Genomic DNA, 14,792 nt, shown 5'->3' with positions numbered 1-14,792 from the left:
TTATTGCTGAAATATGATATAAGTGAAATGATTGAATTGTGATGTTAAGTGCATATGTGCATGTGAATGGTGGATTCCCCTATGAAAAAAAGATATATATATATAAAGCCTTGGGAGGCTAAAGCCTAGAGAGGCTATAAAAGTGTATAATGTGAGATGAGGCGGAGCGACTTACGTGTGTGATATGTGAGGATGAGGCGGAGCAGCACATTAAAGGGGATCCACAAGCCGTGAGAACTAACCATAATTGTTGAATTGTATTTCTTCTATGATGGTTGTAATGAATTGAGTAGAATGGTATGACTTTATACCTAAACTATGAATATCATGGAAAGTTATGTGATTGGGTGGAAATTGTATTAAGTGTATGTGATATAGATTATGTTGATTATTTATTTACTTGAAACTGAGGCTCACCCCTCTCCAAAATTTTTCTTTTCAGGTTTGTAAATAGTAGTGCATCCGTTGGTTGTATGCGAAGTCTAGCTTTTAGCAGTTCTGTCAAGTTGGGCCAGTTTTGTGAAGTCTCCTCCTGATGCATTTTTGTATGCAGTTATGTGATATATATGGAAGTATGCCTTATAAGGCATAAGAAGATGTTTGTAATACTTGTTAAATGATGTTTAAGTATAATCATATGTTTATATTTTAATAACCTTGTGTCTGGATTCTTAACAACCTACATATTGACCTATCTACCTGTAGTATATATTCTACGACGCTTGTATGCTTCCTGGCTAATGTTTATTGGTTAGTATGTGATGGGGGTGTTACAATGTTCATGTTTAAAACAATCTAGGAAATCAATTACAATGAAAGAATAATGAAAATAAAACATGTACACCCTTTTCTCTCGAATTGGATGAACAGCTCCAAATCTGGATCTACACTTTGATTAATCTCCCAAACTGCCTCTTGAATTGCTCCACTACTGTTTTGCACTCGGAATCTTACGATTCCGGGATTCTTACTCACCGCAACTCTCTCGCACTCGATGTGTGCGAAACCGAACCAGCCACTAGGGCTCAATGTCACTTCTTTCCCTCCTCTTTTTCTTAAGAAAAACTCATTTTTTCTTATATATTTAACTCAAGAAGCGTGGATCTCACCAAGTAGGGTTTCACCACGGTAGTGTTCCTCCCCGTGTTAACCACCACGGGCCGTGTTTCTCCCGTGTTGGCCACCACGGGCCGTCGGAGGCCGTGGTGGCTACGAAACCGTGCCCAAAGTGCCAATTTCAAGAATCAAAGCCAATGGTTGAGCACGGCCGAGTCCGTGCTCAATGTATGCATTGCGGGCTCTTGTCTGATCTTGATGAATTCTCGTCCGTTTCCGCACGTATTGATCTATAATTGCTTAAACAACGATGATGGTCCTATAAATGTTCCTGAAATGCAAAAGAACGCAAAACACGGGTGATCTGGGAATAAAAGCACAATAATTGCTAAGAAAATACGCAATAATATGCAAGCAAATATGTATAAATCTATGCTCATCATGTATGTAGAACTTAGAATTCCTATATCACACTCTATATGAAATCCATTCAAAGGACCTTAGAATTCCTATATCTAAGGTTTGACAACATGGATGAAAGACTTGAGCGAGTGGAGTCCGATTCTCAAAGAGGGTAGCTGAGGCGCTGCAACAATAATCAAAGGAGGTCAAGGCATACGTATCATGACGATTACTATGAGGAAGACTATAAAGAAGAGGAGTGAGGTTGCAACTTGGATTGGGATAGATTTAGGAGAGGTTATGGAGGAAGAGATGAAAGAGGACCTAGAAGGCAAGATGGAAACTTATCGAAATAAAAATCCCTTCGTTTCAAGGCAGGAATAACCCCGAGCTTTATTTTGAATACGAGAAGAAGGTCGAACTACTATTTGATTGCCATGATTATTCTGAAGAGAAGAAGGTGAAGCTAGCTGCAGTTGAGTTCACTGATTATGCTGTGGCGCCAAAAACTTGATGGGTGCTACTCGTGTTAGCTACAATCTAAGGCAGTGTACCTATCGATGCAGTCTAGCACTAATGGCGAGTATCAAGGTCGTATTCCTCGGGAAAGCAAAAGCCCAGAGTTACTCCTTTGTTCTTTATTATATTAACCTAAAATGGATGATGAATAAATTCTAAACTAACTATTAACTACGAGCTAAGTTCTAAGGGAGATGCAAGCGTGATTGATAAACGAAATAATCAAGACAAGAAGAAAAACCCAAAGGGAATCTAAACTAGTTGGCAACCGAACAAAAGATAAAGGATCAGTGAGTCTAATTATGCTACCCGTGGATGAATTCTTAATCGAATTCGGTTTCTCTCTCGAGATAACTGAATTCCTAAACCTAATAACCTAAAGTTGGAATCTCTTCCTAACGATTGATTCTTAAATTAGCATTAAGCTTTAATCCACCGATATTAAGCTTTGTTAATTCTTATTCCGGCTAGTTAATTATCCTTATCTCTAAGCGAATATTAACCAGTTCTTGTTATTCAAAATTCCAATTGCCAAACGGATTTCTCAATCTCATAAAGCAATCTAAACATCACAATTCACAACGTCTCATGAATAATGCATAATCTTATTAATACTAAAAACAAGAAGAATACAAAACCAACTCGAACAATCCAACAATATAATATCAAGCCAACATAGTAAAGAAATCCCAATGGATTAAATCAATCTAGCTAATCATGTTCATTCTCAAAATATACAAGAATTCAATTACAACAATAAGCAAAGGTAGAAAAAAACCCGATTACACCCTTGGATGAGAGTAAACCGCTCCAAATCCTTTTGCTCCAATTGAATCGATTCTTGTTCCTCTTGCTCGATTTGAAAATCCATCAACGAACCTTGCCCAAATCTTCGATCCTTCAAGGAAAAACTTGATGGGCTCTTTATGCAACCTACACCTAAGGCAGTGAACCTACCGATGCAGCCTAGCACTAGTGTGTATCAAGGTCGTATCCCTAGAGATCGGGTGAACCTAGAGTTATTACTGCTTGCTATGTTATCTAGTCTGAAATAGGGTGTGAAAGTTCTAACATACCAGCTAATGGTTATGAGTGCAATTAAGTAAATGAAGGACAACAATGGACAATTAAAAGACAATTGTAAAGAGAGAAATAAATCCAAAAGGGAGCCTAAGTGATGGAATTCTAAAGATGAATTTTATGGATTGCCGATCTTGCTTACCCGTGCCTAAATCCTGAATTGAATCCAGGTTCCTCTCTCGAACTTACCGGATTCCTAAACCTGCACTAACCTCATGGAATCTCTTCCTATCAGATTACTACAAATTAGCATTAAGTATGATTTAAGACTATTAAGAGTTGTTAGTTCTTAATCCGGCGAGTAAATCAACCTCATCTCTAAGTGTTAACTACCAGTCCTTACTATTCAAAATCCAGTTGTAACAAGCATTTCTCAATGTCAAGAAACAACCTAATAAACAATTAATCCAACGTCTCAAATTAACTGCATCAAACTTTTATTACTGAATAGCAAGAAGATTGCAAGAATGATAATTATAAAAAACTAACAAGTAAGCATAATCCATCAACAAAGGTGAACCCTAATGGATTCAAAAGATCTAGCTGCTCATGTTCATAGTCAAAGCAATTAAAGAACAAAATAAGGAAAAACAAATTAAAGGTATGTACACCCTTCTCTTTCAAGCTGAATGAGAAACCCTAAATATGCAAATTCAAAATCTCAAACCCTAGTTGCCTCTTGAATGCTCCCAAAGTTTGTCTTGATCTTCAATTCGATGTTGGAATAAGTGGAATCCCCCCTTCAATTGATGAAAATTGTTCTCTCCAGGTCTACAATTGAGGTATAGGAAATATTTGATTAAGTGTGTGTCTTGGAATTGAGTCCAAAAATCATCCTCTTCAATTAGAATTCAAAATCGCCTATATAGTTGATTCAGCACGGCCGGAGTCCAGGCTGTGCGAAATCTGTGGAGTCTATTGTGCTGAGCCACCATAGGCCGTGCCCAAGCCGGTGCTGATCCACCACGGGCCGTGGTGGCTACGGAAGTCGTGCTGAAATGGCACAATTGGGGATAGCCTCTTGATAATTCAGCACGGCCGGAGTCCAGGCCGTGCTCAACCCTCGGGGTGCTTGTTCTCGCCCAATTTGATGGATTTTGCTCCGTAATCACACTTATTTCCCTCGATTACTGATGGTGTCCTTCGAAAATGACCTGAAACGAAAAGGGAAACAAAAGACAGGTGACTCTAGCATAAAACGGGATAATCATGCATAAAAATGTGAACAATCGGGCATGAAAACATGTGTAGTATGATGCTTATCAAATTACCCCATGCTTAAACTTTTGCTTGTCCTCAAGCAATTTACAACTCACTCCTCAAAAGATATCAAATAACTCAATCAACTGCATTGTAGGAGGTTAGCTCAAAATAAATTTCAAAACTCCGTATTGATTTTTCCCAAAATCCCCAAATCACTAAATCCTTAAGAGAAAGAGCAAACTTAATAAAGTTGCTAAAGTTAAAATGATAAACCATCTAAATTAAGAAATTGAGAATCATGCCTCACAAGATATCACTCAAAACACACAAGTGTATATAGGTGAAAGAAGATCGCCAAGCTCTCAACGCAAAAATACAGAAAAAGTGCTTACCATAGGCTTGCTTATGGATTCAATCTCCACTACTACGAAATAATCAATAATCATGATCAAAGGGTCTTGAGCCAGGTTGTAATGGGGTTAAGGTAAGGTACGTATAAATATGGAAAGTAGGCTACAAGTTGCTGGAAGTTAAGCAAGTAATGCAAGAAAGTAATGAAGAATCAAGTGCTGTACCAAAATGAACACTAAGTTGCTCTAAAAATAAGATGATGCTCGAAATGAACTAAATTAATACTTTCTACTTTCTTTTTTGTTTTTTTTTGTTTTTTTTTATTTTTTTACAAATTAAAAAGGCATAGTGTTCTACTTAACATAAACAAACAAGTGCAAGGAAATAACATAAAAGTAAACAAGCTACAAGCAAGAAAGTAAAAGGAGATAACAAATTGAAAGAAAATAAATAAAATAAAATAAAATAAAATAAAGAAAAGGATGGAGGAAAATATCACAAATTTTTTCTTTCCATCCGCTAGAGTCTAGACGGTGTATCCTCAACGTTGGATCTCTTTGGAAGTTAAAGGTGGAAATTTCTTTGAGGAGGTTGCGGTGGTGGATCAGTGCATGAAGCATGTCGCCAAATCGAACTCCATATCATCAATGAGCCGTTGATTTTGTGCTCCGACCTCTTGCATCTTTTGAATCGCACTACTATGAAGTCTCATACGGGTGGCCTGTCTTTCTAAACCACTAAGGAACTGTTGAAGTGTCTTGTTCAAACCGCTGTGCCTTCGTTTCTTCTTGAAACCGCACAAACTCGATGTCTGCTTTGCTGTAGATCGCAGACTCGATCTAGACGGCCACCAAAGCAACGATCGACGCCTCGATGGCTCTACCGAATGAGAGGATGAGGCTCCAGGATGAAGGCATAAACACTCTAGCTCGGGTTAGGAATCCTAACATCCGGAATCCCGGTAATGTTGGGCTCCTCTAGCCGCCTCTCTAGCTTCCCTGACTATTGTGCTCATGAGCCTATATTCAATACCATGTGGGTGTCTAGTGGCCGTGATCATCTGCATGTTGATCATTTGTCTGATCCCTAGTGGTGTCATGTCACCAATATTTGAAAGCTCCGACAGACAGTCGTCCAATACATCTAGTCTCTTAGCTAACCTAGTCACATACGGACCGAAACAACAATGCATCTTCTTCTGAGCGTCTACTATAAATGAACGGACTTGGCGAGCCAATAAATATCCCAAGTCTAGCTTCTTCCGATGTTGCATAGCCTAGAGAATAAAGACATCAGTCTGTGTGACTGCCCCAAAACTGTCCCCTCGGCCTGTAATGGTGTAAGCTAGTAGGGTATGAATGTAGCGGAGATGGTCCGGTAGGCTAGATGCCTTAGACCTGCTTGGGTAGTATGTTTCCGGCCTCATTACCAATGAATCCCACATGGCGTCATATGAAATTGGGTGGATGTAGAGACAACCCTGATACTCCTCCCCCGAGATTTCTTGTTCAGTCCATAATCCCAAATGCATTCCAAATTGTGGGACCGACATCGAAGTCCCTTCCCCAAGCCTAAAATAAATTGCATCGGTGATGCCGGTTTATGATCATTACTGCAGGGAAGAAGGTGCTGAGGAACTCGATCGTAAGCTCACGGTAGGTTGGCTCAATGATGTCAAAGAATCTCGCATATGGCAGAGTCTCGATCAGTGTGTGCACATCTTGAGCCAATCCCACTCTCTCTAGGGATGTGAAGTCTATGCAACGGCCCGCCATCACTTGCTTCCATCTCATGACTTGGAATCTACTTTCATTGTCTGCATTAGGGAATGTCCACAATGGATGACGGCCAGGTGTGGATGGATTCACAGCAGGTGCTCTCCGAGGTCGGACTATTTGCTGTGGTGGTGGAGGTTGAAGTCATGGTCTTGGATTACGTCTTTGTGGAGGAAGACGTTCCTTCACCACGCGATCGCTTGCTGGTAGCGACGCGTTTCAGTTGCTTTCTACGAGATTTATCGCGGTCCGTCATATCACCTAATGCAACGAATTATTAGTTTTTTGTAAAAATTCAAGTTAATGAAAGAAATAATCTACCGAATCAACAACATAATGATTATACTTCGACTAACCAAAACTTGTATAAACTAATAAACCGATATATATCAATCGAATTTATCATGAACCAGCAATTGCAATTTAAATCTAAACATTATTCATGCTTTGCATGCTGTAGGCACATTTTATTTCCACCAAAACCCCACACTTATCAATTTCATAACCAACTACACCACAAACACAACAACTAATGTAGATTAACCTAACCAAGGTCATATAGTTACAATATAGAGCCACCAAAATATCCTAGCATGTCCTAACAAAAGTATATGTCTACAATAGAAGTGAAATCATAATAATAAAAAAAATATAATGCAACAAATGAAGGGACTTACCTGAGTTCGCGTAGGAAAGTGAGAAGGGTGAGATAGGGGTATAAGAACAACACCTTTGAGCTAAGAAAAACAAAAGGGAAGCAAAATTTTCGGAGGCCTCCACTTCTAATAGGCACGGTTTCAGCACGGGTGAGGGTAAGGCCGTGCTGATCAGCACGGCTAGAACTTTTAGCCTTCTTTGGATGCTCCTTGGCACGGGCATTGGCACGGCCGTGCTTCCCAGCACGACTAGGGGTTGTGTCCCGTGCTGCCTTCAGAAGCCGTGACAATTACTCTTTATCCTTCAACACGGTCTTGACTCTAGTCGTGCTCATCAGCACGGCCTGGTGATGCAGCCCATGATGGCCACGGAAACCGTGGTGAAACGGAGTGTTTCTGGGCTTGCCTTTTGCCGACTCGAGTCGCCTTGCCCCCATACCTATAATTAACACATATGCATGTAATTAGATCATTAAACAAGTAGATATGGTCAAACGGAAGAGTTTGTCCTCTTCGATTCTATAAGTCCGAAAAATTAAAATTAACCTAATTATTTTTAAGCAACTATAATAAAGTCAAATGAAAATAATGAAACAATCACAACTAATTAAAAACATGAAAGTATAATCCAAGTCGGAATGCTGAAGTGCTTATTTGCGAGTCTTAAGCGTGACTCATTCGGATCACCCTTTCTGTGCATACAAAGCCAGGTCAACTCGTTGCTCACTATCCAACGAGTTACAATGATATCGCTTTAGTCGATGGCCGTTCACTTTGAAGTTCCCCTTCTCTGGATGATGCAACTCCACCACTCCATATGGAAAGACTTGTCCGATCTGAAATGGTCCAGACCAACGAGTCTGTAGCTTTCCGAGAAACAGACGAAGGCGAGAGTTGTAAAGCAACACTCGATCCCCAACCTGAAATTCCTTAGGCTCACGAATCCTTTGATCATGCTATTTCTTAGTCCTTGCTTTGTAAGTTGAGGAGTTTTCGTATGCCTGCTGACGCCACTCATCTAGCTCACTCGGCTGCCATTGTCGCTCCTTACTTGCAGAATCAATATCAAAGTTACAAGTTCTAAGGGCCCAAAGTGCCCTATGCTCTAACTCAACAGGCAAATGACATGACTTTCCATAAACAAGGCGATAGGGAGTGAAACCTATAGATGTCCTAAAAGCAGTCCTAAACGCCCATAATGCATCATCTAACTTAAGAGTCCAGTCCTTCCTACTGGTACTAACGGTTCTCTCTAAAATACGTTTAATACCCCTATTAGTTACCTTAACCTGCCCACTAGTCTGGGGGTGATAGGGAGTAGAGAACCGATGAGTAACTCTGTACCGCTTAAGTACTTTCTCTAATTGGGTGTTGCAGAAATGTGTTCCTCTATCACTAATAAGCGCCCTAGGTATGCCAAACCTAGCAAACAATCGCTTAAGGAACCTACAGACAACCCTAGCATCATCAGTGGCTACAACCTGAGCTTCAGGCCACTTAGAGAAATATTCAACAGCAACCAGAATGTACTTATTACCATACGAAGAGGGAAAGGGTCCCATGAAGTCGATGCCCCAGACATCAAAATCTCAACGACTTGCACACTGGTTTGGGGCATCTCATCACGAGAAGAGATATTACCTGCGCGCTGGCAAGGGTCACAAACCTTAACAAATTTCCGTGCATCTTGGAAGAGCGTAGGCCAATAGAATCCTGCCTCTAGCACCTTCCTCGCGATGGTTTCACGCTTGATGACCTCTAGTTGGTCTCTCATGGCATTGCTTCAATATTTGGAGAGTCTCCTCGCCATATACACACAACGGTGAATCACCCGATCGCACATACTTTAAACAAAAGGGATCTTCCCAAATATAGTATTTCAAATCAGCGAAGAATTTCTTCTTTTCACGACGTCATACCCTTTGGTAGAACCCTAGCAACCAAATAGTTAGCATAATCAGAAAACCAGGGAGTATCAGTGTATACCTGAGTGACATACAAATGTTCTTCTGGAAATCGATCATCTATGGTCGTCTCATCAAGTGCATCTAAGTGAGGATTTTCCAATCTCGATAAATGGTCCGCTGCCAGATTCTCCGCGCCCTTCTTATCCTTGATCTCGATGTCAAATTCCTGTAACAAAAGAATCCACCGAATCAATCTCGGTTTCATATCATTTTTCAGGAATAAGTACCTCAATGCCGAGTGGTCCGTGAAGACAATGGTTTTGGAGAGAACGAGGTATGATCTAAACTTGTCGAAGGCGTAAACAACCGCCAATAACTCCTTCTCTATGGTGGTGTAGTGTTCTTGGGCTCCTGTCAAGGTCTTGCTAGCGTAGTAAATGGATTGAAACTTCTTTTCAATCCTCTGTCCAAGTCGCCCAACTCGCATAATCACTAGCATCGCACATCGATTTCAGGTAGCCCCCAATCAGGAGAAACCATGATTGGGGCTATAGTTAGAAGTTTCTTAAGTAACTCAAAAGCTGCCACGCATGCATCATAAAAAATAAAAGGTACATCCTTAACTAACAATTGAGTGAGGGGCCTAGCAATCTTAGAAAAATCTCTAATAAATCTCCTATAAAACCCTGCATGGCCCGGGAAAACTCCTATGACCTTAACGAACTAGGAGGAGGTAGCTTAGATATTACTTCTACCTTAGCTCTATCCACCTCCATCCTAGCCTGAGAGATCTTATGCCCTAAAACAATCCCCTCTCTCACCATGAAATGACATTTTTCCCAGTTTAGTACCAAGTTAGCCTCAATACATCTAGCTAACATGCGCTCAAGGTTTGCCAAACAAAGAGAGAAAGAATTACCAAAAATAGAGAAGTCATCCATAAATACCTCCATAGACTCCTCAATTATGTCCTCAAAAATAGCCATCATGCACCGCTGAAATGTAGGTGGTGCATTGCACAGTCCGAATGGCATCCGTCTATAAGCAAACGTCCCATAAGGGCAGGTGAAGGTAGTCTTCTCTTGGTCCTCAAGTGCAATAGGAATCTGAAAGTAACCTGAAAAGCCATCAAGAAAACAATAAAACATGTGACCTGCTAAACGTTCAATCATCTGATCAATGAAAGGAAGAGGAAAGTGGTCCTTCCGAGTTGCATCATTAAGCCTACGGTAATCAATGCAAACTCGGAAGCTTGTTACTGTCCGAGTCGGGATCAGCTCATCCTTCTCATTCCTTACCACTGTGATGCCTCCTTTCTTGGGTACAACCTGCACAGGACTAACCCACGAATCGCCGAATGGGATATATCAAACCCTGCATCAAGAAGTTTAATTACCTCCTTTTTACCACTTCTTTCATGTCCGGGATTGAGTCGTCTTTGAGGCTGAGCAACCCGGCTGGCTGTCCCCAATGAAATATTATGAGAGCAGAAACTTGGATTTATGCCCGGGATATCGGCTATATTGAAAGCAAAGGCCTTCTTGTACTTCTTTAGAACTTCCAACAGCATGGCTTGTTCTTCAGGAGTTAGATCGGCTGCTATGATTACTGATAAGTGCTTCTCTTCATCCAGGAAGGCATAAACCAAGTGGCTCGGTAACTCCTTCAGTTCTAAAACTGGTGGGTCCTCGAATGAAGTCTTTACTTTCTGCACCCAGACCTGTCAAGAAAAAGATAGGGATCAGTTGACAAGCTCGGCTCAGAAGCCAATAAAACAGCGAGTTGCTCCAACACTTGCTCGTTGGACAACTCCTCCTCATCCTCAGCTAATGCTACTTGCAAAGGGTCAGAATATAAAATTTCTTATAAATAGGACTCAACCACATCATCAATCACATCAATAGAATATACAGTATTATCATAGTCCAGTGACTGTCTCACGGAAGTGGCCAGGTCAAAGGTAATGGTCTCATCATTAACTTTAAGCTTAAGCTTTCCATCGCTTACATCGATAACAGCCCTCGATGTAGCTAGGAAAGGCCTACCCAGGATAAGAGGCACAGTGCTATTACCCTCCATATCCATTACCACAAAATCTACAGGAAAGATAAATTTATCTATCTTTACAAGTACATCTTCAACAATACCTCTAGGAATTTTAACAGTCCTATCTGCTAATTGAACACTCATCCTAGTAGGCTTTGGCTCATGCAACCCTAATTTGGCAAATAAACTAGTGGGCATTAAGTTAATCGGCTCCTAAATCAGCCCAATGCACCACTAATTGATAAATCACCAATCATACAAGGGATAGTAAACTCCACGGATCTCGTCGCTGAGTGGCGGTTTGTTCTGGAGAATAGCTGAACACTCCTCATTAAGCACCACCTGACCAAGATCCTCTAACTTCCTCTTGTTGCTCAAAATCTCCTTTAAGAACTTGGCGTATTTCGGCATCTGTGAAATTGCCTCAACAAAAGGTAAGTTAATTTTCAGCTGCTTAAATAAGTCAAGAAACTTACTGTATTGCTTGTCCACCATATCCTGTCTCAACCTTGCAGGATATGCAGGGTGATGCTCCGTCTGAGCTCTTTGCATGTCTTCTTTCTTTCTCTCATTCTCTACCATCTCAAGGTCTGGTCCTTCCTTAGATGGCTCGACCTGCACAATTGTATTATCCTTATCAGCTAAAGGCGAAGAACCAGTCAAATTCTTACCTGAACGCAAGGTGATAGCTTTGCAATGCTCCCTCGGGTTTGACTCTGAAGGTCTCTCTGAAAGCATCTTAGAAATTTGGCCAATTTGAGTCTCCAAGTTCTGAATCGAGGCCTGCTGATTCCTAAGTGCACTATCAGTCTGCTGGAATCTTGTTTCCGTAGATGTCACAAACTTCATCATGAGCTCCTCTAAATTTGACTTCTTTTCTTGGGAGGAGGAGCTTGTGCGAGGCCCAAATTGGTTGTCATTGTGGTCGTTGATGAAGTCTTTGGAAACTGGGAACCTGGGCATTATTGTTCCTCTATCCGAAATTGGGGTGATTGCGCCATCCAGGGTTGTATGTATTCTTTGTAGGGGTTATTCTGTTGTCTTGGGGCATTCCCATATAATCAACTGTTCAACATCGGGAAGATATAGTAGAATTAGATGGAAAACTAATAGAAGATGAAACAAACATACCTCCATGATGCAGTTCGCCTTTGTAATGCGGGCCACCACAAAACTTCATGCACCAACGTTCACGCGTGAACCCAAGCATCCTGGAGTTGGTCGATCTTCTTGGCTAGAAGCTCCAATTGAGCCGCCAAGGTCAGAGTCCACTTGGTTGACCACTCCTTGTCTTCCTGGTCGGCTCCTAGAGGATTGCCACCGAGTAGTTGTTCATGGCCATTTCCTCTATCAAGTTTTGAGCTTGCTCGTTTAGCGCCCTGCTGCGGCAGATCCACCATCGCCTCGTTGCGAGGTTCAACCCATTGTAGAAGGTCCGAACTGCATCCACACCGGCAATCCGTGATGTGGGCGGCATCTCAAAAGATCTTTAAATCTCTCCCATGCATCGACATGCTTTCATCATCAAACCGCACAAAAGAAGATATGTCATTTCTAAGTTTAGCAGTTTTAGCGGGAGGAAAATACTTATATAGAAATTTTTCGGCCAACGCCTTCCAGGTAGTGATCGTCTGTTGTAGAAGAGATTGCAACCATCTCTTTGCTTTGTCCCTCAAGGAAAATGGAAACAATCTCAGCCGAATGGCATCATCGGTTGTTCCATTTATTTTGAATGTGTCACAAATCTCCAAAAAGTTGGAGATATGTGCATTGGGATCCTCGCTGGGCAATCCTCCAAACTGCACGCTTTGTTGGATCATCTGGATAACATTGGCCTTTATCTCAAAATTGTTGGCCGCTACAGCAGGTCTGACTATACTAGTTTTCGTCCCATCCAAAGATGGTCAAGCAAACTCGTACATCATCCTCTGATCCTCATCGGCGTGGGGGTCATGGTTTTCCATCGTGTCTAGTCTATCCACAGGTACCTCAACCTCAATCTCCTCCTCTTCTAATTGCAACCTCTTCCTTAAGAGTCCGAGGATCGTTCGATCGGGATAGAGGCTCTATAAGATTCGAGTTTGAGCTCCTGGTCATAAACTACCTGAAACCAAAAGTCCACACAACCACCGATCAACAAAAATAATATAATAATAAATAATAATAAAATTAAAGAATAAATGAATAAAACAAATAATGACTAAATTAACACAAAAACAATTCACTCTAGTTCACCGTTATAGCTCCCCGGCAACGGCGCCAAAAACTTGATGGGCTCTTTATGCAACCTACACCTAAGGGAGTGAACCTACCGATGCAGCCTAGCACTAGTGAGTATTAAGGTCGTATCCCTAGAGATCGGGTGAACCTAGAGTTACTACTGTTTGCTATGTTATCTAGTCTGAAATAGGGTGTGAAAGTTCTAACATACCAGCTAATGGTTATGAGTGCAATTAAGTAAATGAAGGACAACAATGGACAATTAAAAGATAATTGTAAAGAGAGAAATAAATCCAAAAGGGAGCCTAAGTGATGGAATTCTAAAGATGAATTTTATGGATTGCCGATCTTGCTTACCCGTGCCTAAATCCTGAATTGAATCCCGGTTCCTCTCTCGAGCTTACCGGATTCCTAAACCTGCACTAACCTAATGGAATCTCTTCCTATCAGATTACTACAAATTAGCATTAAGTATGATTTAAGACTATTAAGAGTTGTTAGTTCTTAATCCGTGAGTAAATCAACCTCATCTCTAAGTGTTAACTACGAGTCCTTACTATTCAAAATCCAGTTGTAACAAGCATTTCTCAATGTCAAGAAACAACCTAATAAACAATTAATCCAACGTCTCAAATTAACCGCATCAAACTTTTATTCTTGAATAGCAAGAAGATTACAAGAATGATAATTATAAAAACTAACAATTAAGCATAATCCATCAACAAAGGTGAACCCTAATGGATTCAAAGATCTAGGCCGCTCATGTTCATAGTCAAAGCAATTAAAGAACAAAATAAGGAAAAACAAATTAAAGGTATGTACACCCTTCTCTTTCAAGTTTGAATTAGAAACCCTAAATTTGCAAATTCAAAATCTCAAACCCTAGTTGCCTCTTGAATGCTCCCAAAGTTTGTCTTGATCTTCAATTCGATGTTGGAATAAGTGGAATCCCCCCTTCAATTGATGAAAATTGATCTCTCCAGGTCTACAATTGAGGTATAGGAAATATTTGATTAAGTGTGTGTCTTGGAATTGAGTCCAAAAATCGTCCTCTTCATTTAGAATTCAAAATCGCCTATATAGTTGATTCGGACACGAGTAGGATCAGTGTGATGATTCAACACTAGTAAGTCGGTATCTTGAATCTGTGGAGTCTGTTGTGCTGAGCCACCACAGGCCGTGCCCAAGCCGGTGTTGATCCACCACAAGCCGTGCTGGAGGCTGTGGTGGCTACGGAAGTCATGCTGAAATGGCACAATTGGGGATAGCCTCTTGATAATTCAGCACGGCCGGAGTCCAGGCCGTGCTCAACCCTCGGGGTGCTTGTTCTCACCCAATTTGATGGATTTTGCTCCGTAATCACACGTATTTCCCTCGATTACTGATGGTGTCCTTCGAAAATGACCTGAAACGAAAAGGGAAATAAAAGGCAGGTGATTCTAGCATAAAACGGGATAATCATGCATAAAAATGTGAACAATCGGGCATGAAAACATGTGTAGTATGATGCTTGTCAGTGAAGCTAGCTGCAGTTGAGTTCGCTGATTATGCTGTGGTTTGGTGGGACCAACTTGTGC

The 14,792-nt window shown here is 41.0% G+C and overlaps 1 non-coding gene across 1 annotated transcript; it reads left to right on the top strand.

The window, feature by feature from the left end:
• The first annotated feature begins 12,451 nt into the window (after positions 1-12,451).
• Positions 12,452-12,557, top strand: LOC125369612. The gene has a single exon (XR_007215289.1). It is a non-coding gene; the product is annotated as a small nucleolar RNA R71 (small nucleolar RNA).
• Positions 12,558-14,792: the final 2,235 nt, after the last annotated feature.

Source organism: Ricinus communis, chromosome 3 (genome assembly GCF_019578655.1).
Source record: "Ricinus communis isolate WT05 ecotype wild-type chromosome 3, ASM1957865v1, whole genome shotgun sequence".
NCBI lineage: Eukaryota > Viridiplantae > Streptophyta > Magnoliopsida > Malpighiales > Euphorbiaceae > Ricinus > Ricinus communis.
The sequence above is the reverse complement of the archived record's forward strand: the minus strand, read 5'-3'. Positions and strand labels throughout refer to the sequence as shown.